This window comes from Cupressus sempervirens, chromosome 9, assembly GCF_028749045.1.
Source record: "Cupressus sempervirens isolate cs-2001-9-10 chromosome 9, ASM2874904v1, whole genome shotgun sequence".
Lineage (NCBI taxonomy): Eukaryota > Viridiplantae > Streptophyta > Pinopsida > Cupressales > Cupressaceae > Cupressus > Cupressus sempervirens.
Genome location: NC_143126.1, coordinates 574,098,921 through 574,114,767, shown reverse-complemented (window position 1 = coordinate 574,114,767; position 15,847 = coordinate 574,098,921).

Below are 15,847 nucleotides of genomic sequence, written 5' to 3'. Positions count from 1 at the left end.
ATCTTTGGTCAATTATCTTGAGGAGGTAATGCTAAATCCTCATGTTCTGCTTGTGGCTCTGGATGTTCTTGCTAAGGGGTTCTCTTCACTACCTTAGCTAGTCTCAGATTCACCTTAGTTCCAATTTTGGGTGTATCAAAAATAGGTTGGGGGTTTTCTCCAAAATACCCCTTGGGATCTAGCTTGTAGATATAGGTAGAATCTAGCTTTGTTTTCTTGTGAGGTGTTTCAGCTCCCATGAATCTTAGAAGTGCTTCCTCTGATGTGAACTCATTAATGTGTATGACACTTGGTTGGTCCCAATCTATGAGTTATGGATGGGTGAGTGGTAGGTCAATGAGGTGGATGGATAGTTCTTAGAGAACAGAGTCTCTGAGGGAGATTTGGTCTAGGATATCATCGTAGGCACTCTTTTCAACTTCCTCAGGAATGTCTTCAATTTTGACAAGGTCGCGGTGAATGTTCAAAAAAGCATGACCATCCATATTGGTGCCCTCATTTGTGGGTATGCCAAAGCCAAGACCTGACTTCGATTCCCACTTGTGTCCGTCAATGGGGCACTGCATGCCTCTTTCTTCTGGTCCTAGACCATTACCTTGATAGTTCCATTTGTCAGTGATGAGCTTATGTTCCTGGAGATACTTCTGGTTGAAGTGATCAAGGCGTGCCTGATTCCTTTGAGGTGCATCCTTATGTAACCAATTGTTGATATCTGGAGTGAGCTCCTCATGAAGAGGGAATTTTGAGGATACAAAGGTTGTTGGGCCAAACTATTTGTATTGAGGAGGTGGAATCTCCTAAGCTTTGTGATATGTCGGTCATCCATGGCATGTGGATCAACTGGGAGTGGTCCAACAAATGCATCCAATAGTCTATACTCTCCATAACCCTTGTTATTGATCTTCAAGGTAGATAGGGTAGAGGCAAGGATGGTTTCTGGGTCATTACAAGTGTGGGATGAGCTGGCGATGGATGTCCTGATATCAATTCTAGGGCAATGGTTTGTATATGAAGCTTCAACTACATTGCAATAAGCAAAAGGTTCTGGATCGACATGGATAGTTACCTCAGTGCCTTGATGCGGAAATTTGATGCACTAATGGTAAGTGGATGGAATGACTTTCATGGCATGAATCCATGGGTGATTGAGGAGGATGTTGAATGGTAGGTTTAGATCAATAACATGGCAGAGTGTCTCTTGGATGACTGGCCCAACCTTGATTGGAAATAAAATAGTTCCTTCTGTGGTTCTTTCCAAGTTGTCATAAGCTTTGATGGTGATAACCTCACTAATGATATTTGACTCAGTATACCCAGCTTGTTTTATGAATTTTAGGGTGCAAATATTCAAGGCTGATCCATTATCTATCATTACTCTTTTCATGGAAAAATTGGATACCATGATGGCTATGTAAAGTGGAAGGGTGTGATCTGGCTCGACCACGGGTATGTCGATGGGTTTGAATGATAGGGCACATGAGGATGAAAGGTGTCCAACAAGATTATGAAAATCAGTAGCATTGATATCAGAAGGGACATGGGATTCTATGAGAGCATTGTCAAGGATGTTATTGTACATAGGACTAGTGTGAAGAAGGTCTAAAATGGAGATTTGGGCTGGCAGGTTCCCAAGGTGTTCCAAGATATTGTATTGGCTTTTTGATGGAGCTGATGGTGCTGGTGAAACAGGTCGACCTACAATGTTAAATCGGGCTCTTCAAGTGGTGATTGCACACTCATTGTTTGGTCCTTAGATATTGATAACATTGACAGAAGGCTCTTTCTCGGATATACAACCTATAAGGCTACCATAGTCTATATAGGATGAAGTGTGGTCATTGTTCTTCCCATGTTGTTGGTTTGGCTGATGGTTGTTGGTGTTGTTGTTGTTGGTTTGGATAGGTGCTTTTCCAAGATTTTGATTGTTGTGAGGATGAAAAGCATTTTGATAGATCTATAAGCCTACATTGGGAGAGGTTTGGGCACCAATAGTGATTTCCTTCCAATCAATGAGGTCCTGTACATAGTCTTTCAGTTTCATGCATATGAGGGTAGTGTGACCTTTTACCCTATGAAATTTGCAGTACTCATTGTCTTTGTACCATGCAGCTTTGGATTGGCTTAGCTCAATTTTCTGGGTAGGAGGAAATTTTATGAGGTATTCCTTGAGTAATTTCTCAAAAATGACATCCACTGGCTCACCAAGGGGTGTATAGTTTCTACGTGTAGGTTGGAATCTAGGCTTTTGTCCTGTAGCTACATTGATGGCATTAGCTTGATTGCTAGACCCTTGAAAGTTTGGTCTTGGATTGTGGTTTTGATAGCTTTGGTTGTTCCGCTATTGGTACTTGATAACTTGTTGATTGTTTGGTTGATAGGGTGGGTTGGACTGGTTGTGAGAAGGACCAACAATATTCACATGTCTAGTGTCAGTGACACCATCTTGCAACATGCTTGTTTTTGTTCCAATACCTAGACTTGTCATTGGAATGTGATTGATTTTTCTTGGCTTCCTTGTAAATCTTGACCACACCATATTTAATGAGTCCTTGCTCAAGGATCATTCCTTTCTCTTTCATATCTTTGTAGGTCTGTAAACAATTCATGGTCATGTGGTGAGCCAAGCTAGGATGGGCATTATCAATAAACATTTTCACCAAATGGCGCTTTGGCAAGGTGCAAGATATGTGGGTGGTAAGGGTTTGCCATCTTTGTAGATATTCGGGAAGGCTTTATCCACCTTTTTGCTTGGTGTGGACAAGATCAACTACTGATAGCTCTGTTTCAACAAGATGGGCATATTGGGCTACGAATGCCTCAGATAATTCAGCAAAAATTTTAATTGTGCCATAGGGGATTCTATAAAACCATTCAAGAGCTGGTCTGGCCAAGCTTTTGGGAAAGAGATGCAAGAGGAAGACGTCACTGTATTCCACTTCTTGGCAGTGCATGTAAAATTCTTTGATATGTGTGATAGGGTCTCCTTTTCCTCTAAATTTGTCAAATTTGGGTGTCTCAAAATGCTTGGGAAATGGTGTCATGGTAATGGCTCTGTCAAATGGGTAAGGGTACACATTCTCAAAAAGTTTTTGGATCATTTCCCTCTTGGATGTTCTTCAAAGCTATTTTCATGGCTTCCCATTCTGAATTAATGGGTGATGGTTGGGGTGCCCCCAATGTAGGAGTGCCTTGAGGTAGGTATGCACTAGATGGGGCCACTGAATATGGATGGCTATGAGTTATTTGCTGATAGGGATTGTACATTGTTTGGGCAGCTGCATGGTGGATGACAATTTGTTGAGGGGGAGGTGGCGCATAGTGCCGCATGTGCTGCGAGTCTTGCTGTTGATATGGGATTTGAGGTTGGGATTGAGGAACATAAGTTGGCTATGGGATAAATGAATTACTTTGTGGAGGTAAGGTATAATATGGTTGTGAAGCATGGGGAAAGGATCAGGGGGCTTGTGGGGTTTGACCAAGGTATGTGGGTTGTGCCCCCATTTGGGATGGTACCTGCAAATAATTGGTGGTTGGCTGGATTGGTGGTTACCTCCTAGAAGTGGCATTGAAAAGTAGTTGGTAATAGGAGGTAATGGATTAGTTGGTGGTGGAGGTGGTGGGAATTGAAAGATAGGAAATAGAATTGATGGGGTTGGATAGCTTCGTGGCTGGATTTGGAAGCTTGGTAGAGTGGTGGCGAGAGCTTGGGTCACTTGAGAGTTGGGTAGAGCATTGGTAGTAGCTTGTGGGGTTTGATAGCTTTGTGGAGTGAGGGTAGTAACTTGTGGATTTGTGGCTGATGGCACTGAGCTCCCAAGATCTAATGGAAATGATGGGATTGTGCTTTGGGCTATGGTAAACAAGCTGGTGGTGATGAAAGGTTGATTACTTGGCCCTATGGGTGGCATCCCTATTGTATATTGCTAAGGTTGGCCAAAGATGCTAGCACTGATTTGGGAGATGGGTGGATTTGGAAGGCTGGTTTTGAGAGCAGCAACAGCAATAGTGAAGGGGGTGAATGGTGAGGTGTTTTGGGTAAAGGGGGTTTCGAGTGGAGAGGTATGAACCAAGGATGGAGTGGTGGTGGCTGGGTTGGCTTGCAGCATGGAGATTTCAACTTGGGTGGATGATGCTATGTTTGGGTCTATTGGATCATATGGATTGGCTGGAGGCTCTTCTTTTGGCATATATTTAGGATAATTTGGATCATAAGAGCCTATGGCTGGTGGTAGCTACCCAAACAACAAGTGACATGGATCTGATAATGGAGGGGGTCTTCCAAAGTCAAAGGTTCCTACATTGTCCCTTCAAAAATTATCCATGATTGTCTCTTTGTTCTTGTCTATAATGGCATTTACCAATACTGCATTTCTTGGTTGGTTCATGAAAGTTTCAATGTCAGTAGATGATGGCATAGCTTTCTTTGGGCTGAAGGATGGCTGAGTGCTCAAGGGGGGTGAGGCTATTCGATCCAAATGATAGGGCTCCATTGTTTCTTTCTTCTTGGCTAAGTGAGTGATGGGTGGCATGAAAAATGCTCCTAGGGATGAGATGCAACAAATGTTGGTGGATGCAAAAGGGAGGAAGGATTTTCTATGCAAATGATTTCCTAGGTTGAGGCAAAGCGATATGACAAAACCTAAGGAGGATTGGGTTGGGAATTCTAACTTCAAAGATATGTTTCCAAAGCACAAAAGGTATGTTTTCCTATGTGCAATCTTGGTGGTGATTGTGTCAACTTAAGGATAGACTGATGATCCTTTAGGAAGAATACAAGATTGACCACTTGTGGATCCCAACCTTTAGCTCAAGGTGATGAGGGATAACAAGTGGAAAAGCTAGATTACCTTAGAAAAAGCTTTTTCAAAGGGATAACCTTGGTGAGATTGGTGGTTTTGAAAGATTTTAGGAATGGAAAAATTTTAGCAAGGTGACAACAATTTTTGAAGGCTTGTATGTGAAAATTTTGGATTGTTGGCTAGATGGTTTGGTCCTAAATGAGATGGATGAGCTAATAATGCTTAAGGGGATAAACTAAGATGGTTGAATTTTCTACAAAGATGACTCTAAGGTGAAGCTTATCCAAGAAGGTGTGGAGAAACAAGGGTGTCTAATCATAGAAATCATGCCTAGTTGGTAAGGCATAAGCAGGATTAACTCTTGGATGTTGGCTAAATTTGATGGTGTGCTCTAACTAGGCCTCTTGAAGTGCTTAGTTAGTAGCTTTATCCTTTGCTTTGTGGAGTTTGGCAATTCGAGGACTTGGTGTTAGTTCCTTTCTCTTGGCTGAAAGTTCTTGGTATGCTTGAGATGGTTTGAGTTTAACTTTGTGGAACTTCTATTTGAGTTTGGGTTGCTCTGACATCAATTCTTTAATCTGCTTGGCTTTAAGAGACCTCAATTATTTTGCTTGAACTTGTTCAACTTCTGAAATAGGTAGTGACTATGCTAAGTGTACCCTAAGCTAGGATTGACCAAGTTTGGCAAACATTCATTCAAAAAATAAAAAAGCAAGCAATAGATAGGAACAACCAGATAGAAATTTTTGATTCTCAGAATGTGATACTTGCGCTGAGGAGTGTGTATGTTTTACAAATGTTTTGATCAGTCACTTCAAACACATTAACACTCTAGATGGTTGTCTACAAGGCTGACATTTGGTTTAGCTAGGGAGTCCTTGATATACCCAAAGGTATGTGAGGCCCAAATTCGTAGATGAAACCAACAAGATGTCACACAGGCAAGAGGAGCGGTAACCCACTTCTCCTCTTTCACTTCTCAAGGGTATAAAGTTCCTTGAGGCTTAGCCCAAGTGACAAAAATCTTGATTCCAAGAGAGTTGTCTTTCAATTCACCTCTTGATTCTTATACTCTTCCAGAACGTTGGAGTTGAGGTCATCCAATGGGTGATGAAATCCCCAAGAAGGCCTCCTAAAAAGAAACAAGGTTTTGGATCCTAATCTTATGCACCCAAGATGGCCTCGAAAGACAACAAGGGGAGAGAATACTTGGATGACCTTGGGCTAAAATAAAAAATAAAAAAAAATGCTTGTTCTTTTACCAACTGACTCTTATGTGTGCTAATCTAGACTTTGCAAGTACTCATGTTTAAGAGACAATGTTCAATTCCAACTTGAAGCGCCAATAAAAGTAAATCAATCGAAGAATGCAAACAAGAAGAAGAGTTAGGGTCAACAAAAGCAAACTTGTGCACCCGGAGGCCGTCCATGTCAAGTATCGATTAATTTCCTTTAAAGCATTCAAGAGTTGGTGTGATTTTGTTTTAAGCCTAAAGCAAAGATGTGTGAGACTCGATTTGTCAAGCGCACGCCTAGAGGCCCTCCACGTCAATAGTTGTTCAATTTTAGTGGCCAAAATTGAAGTGTGATCGATTTAATCTAGAGTTTTGGTCATTTAAAATTTTTGATAAAGTTAAAGCAAATGTTCAAAGACCAAGTGAGTGAGTTAGATTGTAGAACATTTAACACCTTTTTCAAGTAGACCCATCCCCATAAATGGCGCTGAGATTGCAACCAATAGTTGAATTGATGGGTGATTAAAAAAGAGGTGAGTCCAAGGAACTACTCAAATTGATTTTTGAAAATTTGTATTTAACTTAACAAAGTTTCTTAAATGTCCAAAAATCAAACTTTACCTAAATTGCATGTGGAAAAGAGATTTGTTTTGTTCAATTTTAGAAGCTCCAAATGAAGTGTTTGATATTGCAATGGTTAATTGATCATTGGAATTCAAAATTGGATTTGTTGTTTTAATCATGCATTCAAGAAAAATTTTATTTTAATCCATGGCATTCAAGAGTGTGTTTAGCAACATGCATTCAAAGACAAGTGATTAAACATTCAAGTTTTTTCCTTTGAGCATTCAAGATTGGGATTTTGTGTGTTGTTTTAAGAACTTTGAAGTGCTTTGTTTTAACGTTAGATCATTCAAGATTATTTTGGACTCAAAAGTGAAAATGACTCTTTGGACTTTGGTTTTCATTCAAGATTTTGTGTTCTAGTTTGCATATTTTAAGCCCAAAAATAATATTCCTAGATTGTTTTGATGCATGAAAAACTGAAGAAACATTCAAGATTTTGCAACAAGACATTTGTTTGGAACAAATAACAAAGCTTTTAGGAAAATTTTTGGCAATCATTTAGGACTCTTAGTTTTCATGAGATTTTTAAAAGATCTTTAAAATATTTGCTAATGAGGTTCATTTTATCCTTGATTGATGCTTTGAGTTTGATTTAGATTTTAGTGTGCAGTTAGTGTTGATTTTGAACCTTTTGAAATGGAAACTTGAAGTTCTTTTTAAATTTCAAAAAATAAAGTGTTCCTAACTTTGCATGAATGCATCTAAAATCTTGATGTTGCAAGGATGCAAATGATTGAATTGGTTTAGTTTCACTTGTTAAAAGGCTTTTTTTTTTTTTGCAAATTTTTGGTTTTTAATGGATTTAAGTATGATTTAGGGGTTCATTTTAAGCACTAAAAAGAAGTGCGCATGATTTTTCTTCCTTCAAAAAAAATGGCCAAGATCTCCCACAAGAAGAAGAAAAAGAAGTAGATGGAATAAGAAGAATATAGAAAAGAAGAGGAAGAAGAATTCCAAGTGCTTTGTCCACCTATAAGCTTGAAAAATCTGCAAACACTATGAGATAGATTATGAGTTCCTTTGTCTTTTTCATGCTCATGTGGACCTACAAAACCAATTTATACAATCCTACCAATCACAAAAAAAAACAAAATTAGCCAAAATTAGCAAATAACATACAAAACGTGACTAAAAAAGCTAATGAAGATGACCCATGAGGGATCCCACTGGGCGTGCCAAAATGGATATGAGCAATGTTAGTATGCTAATAGAAACCAAATTTAAATAAAGCTGCTACAAATTAAACAAAATTCATAAACTTCAAGATAGACTAAGATGAACTCTCAATTGAGAATATGAGCCATTAATGGGCTCTCTCAATGAGAAGCTCTCTTGTTGAGTGGCTTTGTTTAAATAGATAGGTTGTATGCTCAAGCTTATGCTTCAAAAAGGGCTTCAAATGGAGTTGGAATTTGGGTGTGAGTGTATGGATTTGATGTAAAATGGCTGCTTAAAATGGCATTATGACTTTACTTCATGGATTGTGTTATTTTGCAAAGGGGAAGGATCCAATTTATAGGCAAGAGGCTTGAGGGATTGAGGGCTAAGATGCAAGGATGGGAAAAATCTCATGGAGGGCTCAGATTGCATGAGAGGAGAGCACATGGATTGTGCTTCTTTACAACCAATCAGGGAGTGACACATGTCACAAGGTGAGAGGATGGAGGAAAGGGGAAGGATGAGTCAACAAAGGAGGCTCAATGGGATAAAATCTTCATAAAGACCCTCATAATGGCTTGTAAGAGCAATAAAAGGGCTTGGAAGAGTCATTTATGGCCTAGTGGGCTTCATAAAGTTTTATGGTTGAGATATTTTGAGGGAGATGAGAGCAATTTTGACTTGGGCTTGATTAAGAGGGTTTTAAGCTTGCTTAGGATTGTGCAAATGATTAGAGGATGGATTAGGATGGTTTATGATTAGCTTAGGGATAGGCAAGTGGATGGCATTTAATGAAGGTGGGTGAAGGAGGAGATATTTGTTAACTTTGTCTTGGGTTAGTAAGTTTTAACCTATTTTTAGGGAATGTGACAAGGTTAGGAGAGGATTAGGATTTGGTTTAAAGACATCTTCTAGAAGAATCTAGACTTTGGATGAGGATAAAGACTTTCTAGAATAGTCTAGAACTTCCTAGGATGAGGATGAAGACTTTCTAGAAGAGTCTAGAACTTCTTAGGATGAGGATAAATTAGATTTTTTGGAAATAAATAAAGTTTTATTTATTTCAAGGGTTTGGGTTGAGGAGATATTTAAAAAAACACTTTTAATAAACATGAGGATTAATATTTAATCTTAATTGAAAATTTTGAGTTGGGATTAGGGGTAGGAAATGATGGGATTAGCCTTTAATCAAAATTAAAGAAGGATTAGAAGATTTTGGAAGAGGTTAGTGGTCTTAAGGAAACTGGCCAAGTTTTGGGCAAAAATTAAATATTCTATTTAGTTTGGGTTTTTTGGTCAATTTATTAATTAAATAATTAATAAATAAGAAAATAATGTTTAAATAAGATTTAAAATTTTTTGGGAGGGATTCCTTAATTAAATATTTTTAATTAAGGTAAAGGGATTTAATGGCATAAAAATAAATTAATTAATTAAATAAATAATTAATTAATAAATGATGATATCATCAGAAATTTTTTAGAAAATAAAAATACTTTATTTTCTAAAGGTTTTTAGGTGTCTACAATAGCCACTACCCTTTTGTCTTCTTTAGACATATTCACATCTTCTTTATCTTTCTTCTTTTGTTCAGTCACTTGACATGGTATTGTATATGTGAATTGTGGGTCTCAGATCCTAAAATACACTTGAACATGGTCACTATCTTAAAGATCATCTTGGAATGAATATGAGATTATTCACCCAAGTAAATCCAATAGTGTGACTTGTTGCCTTCTAACTAGAAGGATTTTTTTCTTTGCTCTCAGAATGAGAAGCAGGAAACTAGACCTCTGGAATGAAGGATTATAAGCTATATGAGATATGCAAGATTAATCTAGATGAGAATGCATTATTAATCTAAGAAATGAAGAAATATATTATGCTAAATGGATGCATATTAAACTAGTATGAAATTGATATGCAACAATATTAAGCTAAGAATGCAAGAGCAAATGAGTAGATATTTCAACATAAGTTTAATATAAATTCCAATTTTCAACATCTATAATAAAAAATGGAAGGCTTTTTAAATAGAACCTTAGAGTCAACCGATGGTCAAGATTAATCAGAATAGATGATCTAGATTGAAGGTGAGACTTAGTCATAATGGAAAATTCTTGAAGAAAATGAAGCTAATTGGTTGCTTTTGAGTGGAAAAAGGAGTTAATTGATTTGATTTGGAGTGCAATAAGGAGTTAACTAATTTGATTTGGAGTGGAATAAGGAATTAACTGATTTAATCCCTTTTTTTATTTTAGTTCACCTAGAGTTTCCATTTCTGAACTGAAGAGAAGATATGGAGAGAATATTTAATTTAATAAAATAGAATATGACCTCAAAAATGGATATCTTTAACTAATTGAATAATTAAATTCATTAATTAAAAAGAGGAAATATCTTATTAAATCCAATATATTTAATTCCTTTATACATTAGCTAAAGGGGTGAATTTAATTTAATTAAAGTATGAACACTTATAATTAAATGAATTAAATTAAAAGGTTAATTTATCCAATTTAATGAATATTTAGGAATTAATTAAAGTAAGTGATTAATATAGATTAATTATTTTCTACATTTGACACTTAGGTCAAGTAAAGATTACCAGAATTAGAATTGCCTAGTAATAGGAATAATTAAATAGATCAAAATTGGTTAATATGGCAATGTGCCAATTTTGGGGTATTACATTTTGCCCCTCTTTGAATGAATGTGCAAGCAACATGTTGATTCAAAGAAATCATAAGTATAAAGGATAGATGAAGAAATGAGGTTGGTTTTGAGATTGATAATATAGAGACCAATTGATAAGATTTTTAAGGTTATCTCTAGAATGAAGCTTAACCTTAGGGGATCAAGAAAGAACACCTAGATATCAAAGTTGATAAGCTTTTAAAAGTTATCTCTAGCACAAAGCCTAACCTTAAGGGATCTAGATATAACACCTAGATAACTAGATTGATAAGCTTTTAAAGATTATCTCAGGAATGGAGCTTAATCTTAAGGAATCCAGATAGAGCATCCAGATAACTAGATTGATAAAAGAGATAACAAGATGTATCATGAGTTGTAGAATCATCCTAGAACAAGGCTTGATCCTCAAGAGTCAAGGTTTAGACTATCTTGATACATGTTCATCAAACTTTGACAAGAACTATTATAAGGTTGATCAGCTGATGATTTATCCATATAAAAAGAGTTGAGATACGCATGGCCATCCAATATGAGATGAAGGCTCTTATAGTGGACACCCCTTTTTATATGGCTACTTTAAATCATTGGAACTAAATCAAAAATAGAAAGAAAAGAAAAGATCATGTCCCTAGTCCTCACTTTTGTAGTTGAAAGTGACATCATTGAGTTGCTTAAAGAGACAACAAAGAAAAAAGAAAAACAAACAAAGAAAAGTTCAGCATATTCCAAATAAATTCATTGTTTGAGTTAAATTTCTATGTTATAGAATTGATGTCAAGTGTCAACATTTGGAACATGTTTGAAAGAAATCTCTTCAGTAGGGTGATAACAATAAAGAAACACAGTTAGAACAACTGGTGACTAAAGTCAAAGAGGAATCTTTAGTAAGAAGAACCTTGGTAGGAATTGAGCGACAACAAAAAAAATAGTTAGAATAACTAGTGACTGATGCAAGAGAGATATTCCATGAGAGGAATCTCAAAAAGTGATGGAAGGAACAATGGGTAGATGCAGTTATAACAACTAGTGACTGATACTAGAGAGATATCCCATGAGAGGAATCTCAAAAGTGACACAAGTGATAGTAGGCAAACATAGTTAGAATAACTGGTGACTATTTCAAGAGATGTTTTGTGAAAGGAATCTTTAAATAAGACTAGCCACAAGTGATAGTAGGAAAACATAGTTAGAATAACTGGTGACTATTGCAAGAAATGTTCTATGAAAGAAAACTTTAAGTAATAGTAGGCAGATGTAGTTAGAACAACTGGTGATTGTTACGAGAGATTCCTATAACATTGTAGGGTGTTTCCCCCAAGTTATGACAAGATTCAATCCATGGATACATTATCAAAAGAAACAAACTAAAATAGGAAAGCAACTGTACATGAGCCTGAAGATGTGTTGTAAGATATAGCACTGGGAACAAGAGGCACCTATTTACTAGGTTTTCACCTTCTTGGCAAAAATTATATTTTTGCTACCATGATGTCTATTTCTAAGTTTTCTTAAATGACACTTTTTTAATTTAATTTAATTTTTCTCTATTTGATTTTTTTAATTTTTGAGTTTTTCAAACATTTTTGGTATTGCCAAGGTGCCTATTGCTAGGTTTTCACCAAGGTAATGATTCTTTTCAGACTTTTTGCAATTTTTAGATTTTATTAGGACATTTAAATATATAAAAAGAACTTTTAAAACTAAATTAGTTGTAGAACTACTTCAGGTGAAAAGTGTTGATGGGCTCCTTGAGTACCTCTCCCTCAATTGTAGAATGTTGGTAAGCACTAGATTCAAACACTATAGTGACTGTGTAGGGACTAAGCCAGTTGGATTTGAACTTCCCCTTTTTTACCCTTTGTTGCTAATTCTTAGTGTTTTCTCTAAGAATGAGATCACCCAGTTGGAAGCTGTGTTGCTTAAATTTCTTGTTGTAACTTCTAGACATACACTACTGATAAGCTCGAAGATGATGAAACACCACTTGTCGATGTCCATCTAATTATACTAGCTCTTGAAGTTGAGATATTTTGTAGTGATCACTATTAATGAGGCCCTTCATGGGGATTCTCAAAGTAGGAATCTCAACCTCAAAGGGAAGCACAACATCTACTCCATATACTAAAAAAAAGGGTGTTGTACCCGTTGGAGTTCTAATATTTGTTCTATAAGCCCATAAAGATGGACTAATCTAAAGATGCTAGTCCCTTCTAGATTTGCTAACTGTATGGTGCAAGATCTTAAGGATTGCCTTGCTGGATGCCTCTGCTTGACCATTACCCTAAGGATAATAGATAGAAGACCAATGTTGTGTAGTTCTAAACTTTTTGCATAACTCCTTAAGATCCTTATTTTTAAACTATCCTCCATTATCAGTAATAATGAAGGAAGGTACACAATACCTACATATGATGTAATTCATGATGAATAGAGCTACAATTTTCCATTTTCTATAGTGAGAGTTACTAGCTCTACCCACTTAGTGAAGCATTTTGTAGTTATAACAATGAACATTTGTCCATTTGAAGAAGATGGGTGAATCTGACCAACAAGATCAAAGGCCCATTGTTGGAATGGCCACAACATGATAGATGGAAGTAGCTTTGTGGCTAGATCATGAATCAAATTTCCATGGATTTGATATTTTATAGGACTTGACATAATTGATTGACTCTTGCTTCATAGTCAGCCAATAGTAACTAGCTCTAATGAGTTTACGAGCTAGTGTCAAGCTATTAGAGTGAGATTTTCAAATGCCCTTGTAGATGTGAATTAATGCATGTTTGGACTCATTGAGTTCTAGACACCTAAGGAGTGTTTCATTGAGACATCTCCTAAATAATTCATTAGAAATAATGACATAGCTCGAAGCATTGCAGATAAAGTGACATTTTTCATTTTGGGTTAGACTGCCTAGAATGGATTGGTCATGCAGATAGGAGTATATATGGTGGTAGTGGGATGAATCATGTCCTATAATAGAAGAATTCATCTAAGATTTAGGTGTATCATAGGCGGGGTAGAGTTGCATATCCACTCGTTCAAAGATCATTCTCTGGCATTTATAACAAGAAAGCAAGAGTAGCCATGGCATCAACCGCTTTGTTGTGTACCTGAGGAATTTGTTGAAAAGTGATATGGGAAAAGTATTTCTTCATCTCATCTACCATGCATTTATATGAGATCAACTTCTCATCCATTATCTGATATATGTCAATGACCTGGTTGATTATGAGCTATGAATCACCAAAGATGTTCAATTGATCTACTCTCTATTCAATTCCCATCTTCATGCCATTAATGAGAGCTTCATATTATGTGATGTTGTTTGCACAAGGAAAAAAATCTTGTATTCTTTAGGAAGTGAATACTTTTGAGGTGTTATGAATAGTATCCCAACACCAGACCACTATTGTGTAAAAGAATCATTAAAGAACATCACCCAAGTTTGTGTGTAAGCATTAGAATTGATTCATCAAGAAAGTCAATGTATAGTGGAAGAAGACTTTGCATTGATGCCTCTATTAATAGATCAACAATTGCTTGTCCTTTAATAGCCTTCTATTTATTATGATGAATATCATACTAGCTTAAGATCATGACCCACTTAGCTAGCCTCCCTATTAGAATTGCTTTGCTAACTAAGTACTTTAGTAGATCAATTTTAGCAACTAGTCACATGGTATGGGTGAGCATGTAGTGTCTCAACTTTTGAGAAGAAAAGACAACTGCCAAGCAAGCCCTCTCAATGATACTATAATTTGTTTAATAATAAATCAACATGCGACTCAAATAGTAGAGAGCTCTTTCCTTATGACCATTTTCTTCTTGTGCTAGCAAGATACCCAAAGATGATTCTATTGCTAAAATGTACAAAATAAGAGGCATCCATTAATAGGAGGCATCAAGATTGGTGGATGAGCAAGGTATTTCTTTATTTGTGTTAAAATTTGTTTACAACCTTGGCTCTAGTTATATTTAGACCTTTATTTAGAGTTTTTGTAAAAGGTTGTGACCTATCCACTAGTTGTGAGATAATTCTACAAGTGGATTAAAGTCTTCCTAGTAAGCCCATCATCTAACTAATATGATGAGGTGGAGGCATATCCATGATCACTTGAACTTTCTCAGGGTGAACCTTGATTCCTTTTGTAGACACAATGTAACCAAGCAATTTCTCAGCTATCACCTTAAATAGACATTTCATGGGGTTAAGTCTTAGGTTGAATTTCTCCATGCAATCCAAGATAGGTCCCAAATCTTGAAGGTGAGTATTGTATTTTGTGCTTTTAACTAGGGTTTCGTCAAAATAGTCCTCCATTATTTTATGCATCATTTCATGAAAAATTGTAGTAACTACTTTGTAATATGTAGCACCAACATTTTTCAAATGGCATCACATTCCAAAAAAAATTTCCCCATGCACAATTGAAAGTAATCTTTTCTTGATCTTCTAGCACAATTTTGATCTAATTATAACTAGAAAATCCATCTATGAGTGAGTACATTTCATATCCTATCATCATGTCCACTATCATATAAATGTTAGGTACTGGAAAACCATCCTTTGCACATGCTAAGTTTTGATCTCAGAAACCTATATAGACTCTAATAGATTTTTCATGCTTGGAGACTAGAACAATGTTTGATATCCATTTAGCATAATCAATAGCACATATGAAACTAGCCTTTAGAAGCCTTTTTAGTTCAACTTTGACTAGTAATCTAACATGAAGATTCATTTTCCTAAGTTTTTGTTTGACTAGTTAAATTCCTAGTGCAATAGACAAGTGATGCATTATGAGATTGGGATCTAATCCTGGCATGTATGAGTATATCCAAGAAAAGTTTATCTTTTTATCTTGGAAGAAGGCGATGAATTTCTCTTTTTCCTTTTGAGTTAGTGACTGTGCAAGATGTATCATGTGAGGTTGTTCCTCTATTCCCAAGTTGATTAGCCATGTTTGTTTTATCAACACTGATGATTTTTCCTAAAAATGACTAGGAAATGGATCAAATATCTCATCCATAGGTGCCTTAGAGAGGTTTTTACCCTTGGATACGTCTTTTATTTTTACTTTTTAAGGTTTCAACACTACCACAATGTGGTTTTCACCATCAAACCTTTTATTTTTTTTCTTTTTGATTGTATGACCGAGATATTTTATGTTAGCTTCAATAATCTTAACACTTTGTTCGCTAGTGGAAGACATTACAAGTTCAACAATATTTAAGTAATAGGAAAGAGCATAGTTGTTCTAGGATGTAGGGACTTCACTAGATGTGCATTAGAATTCCAATCTATCATCTTAGGATAGGTGAGTGAAAGAG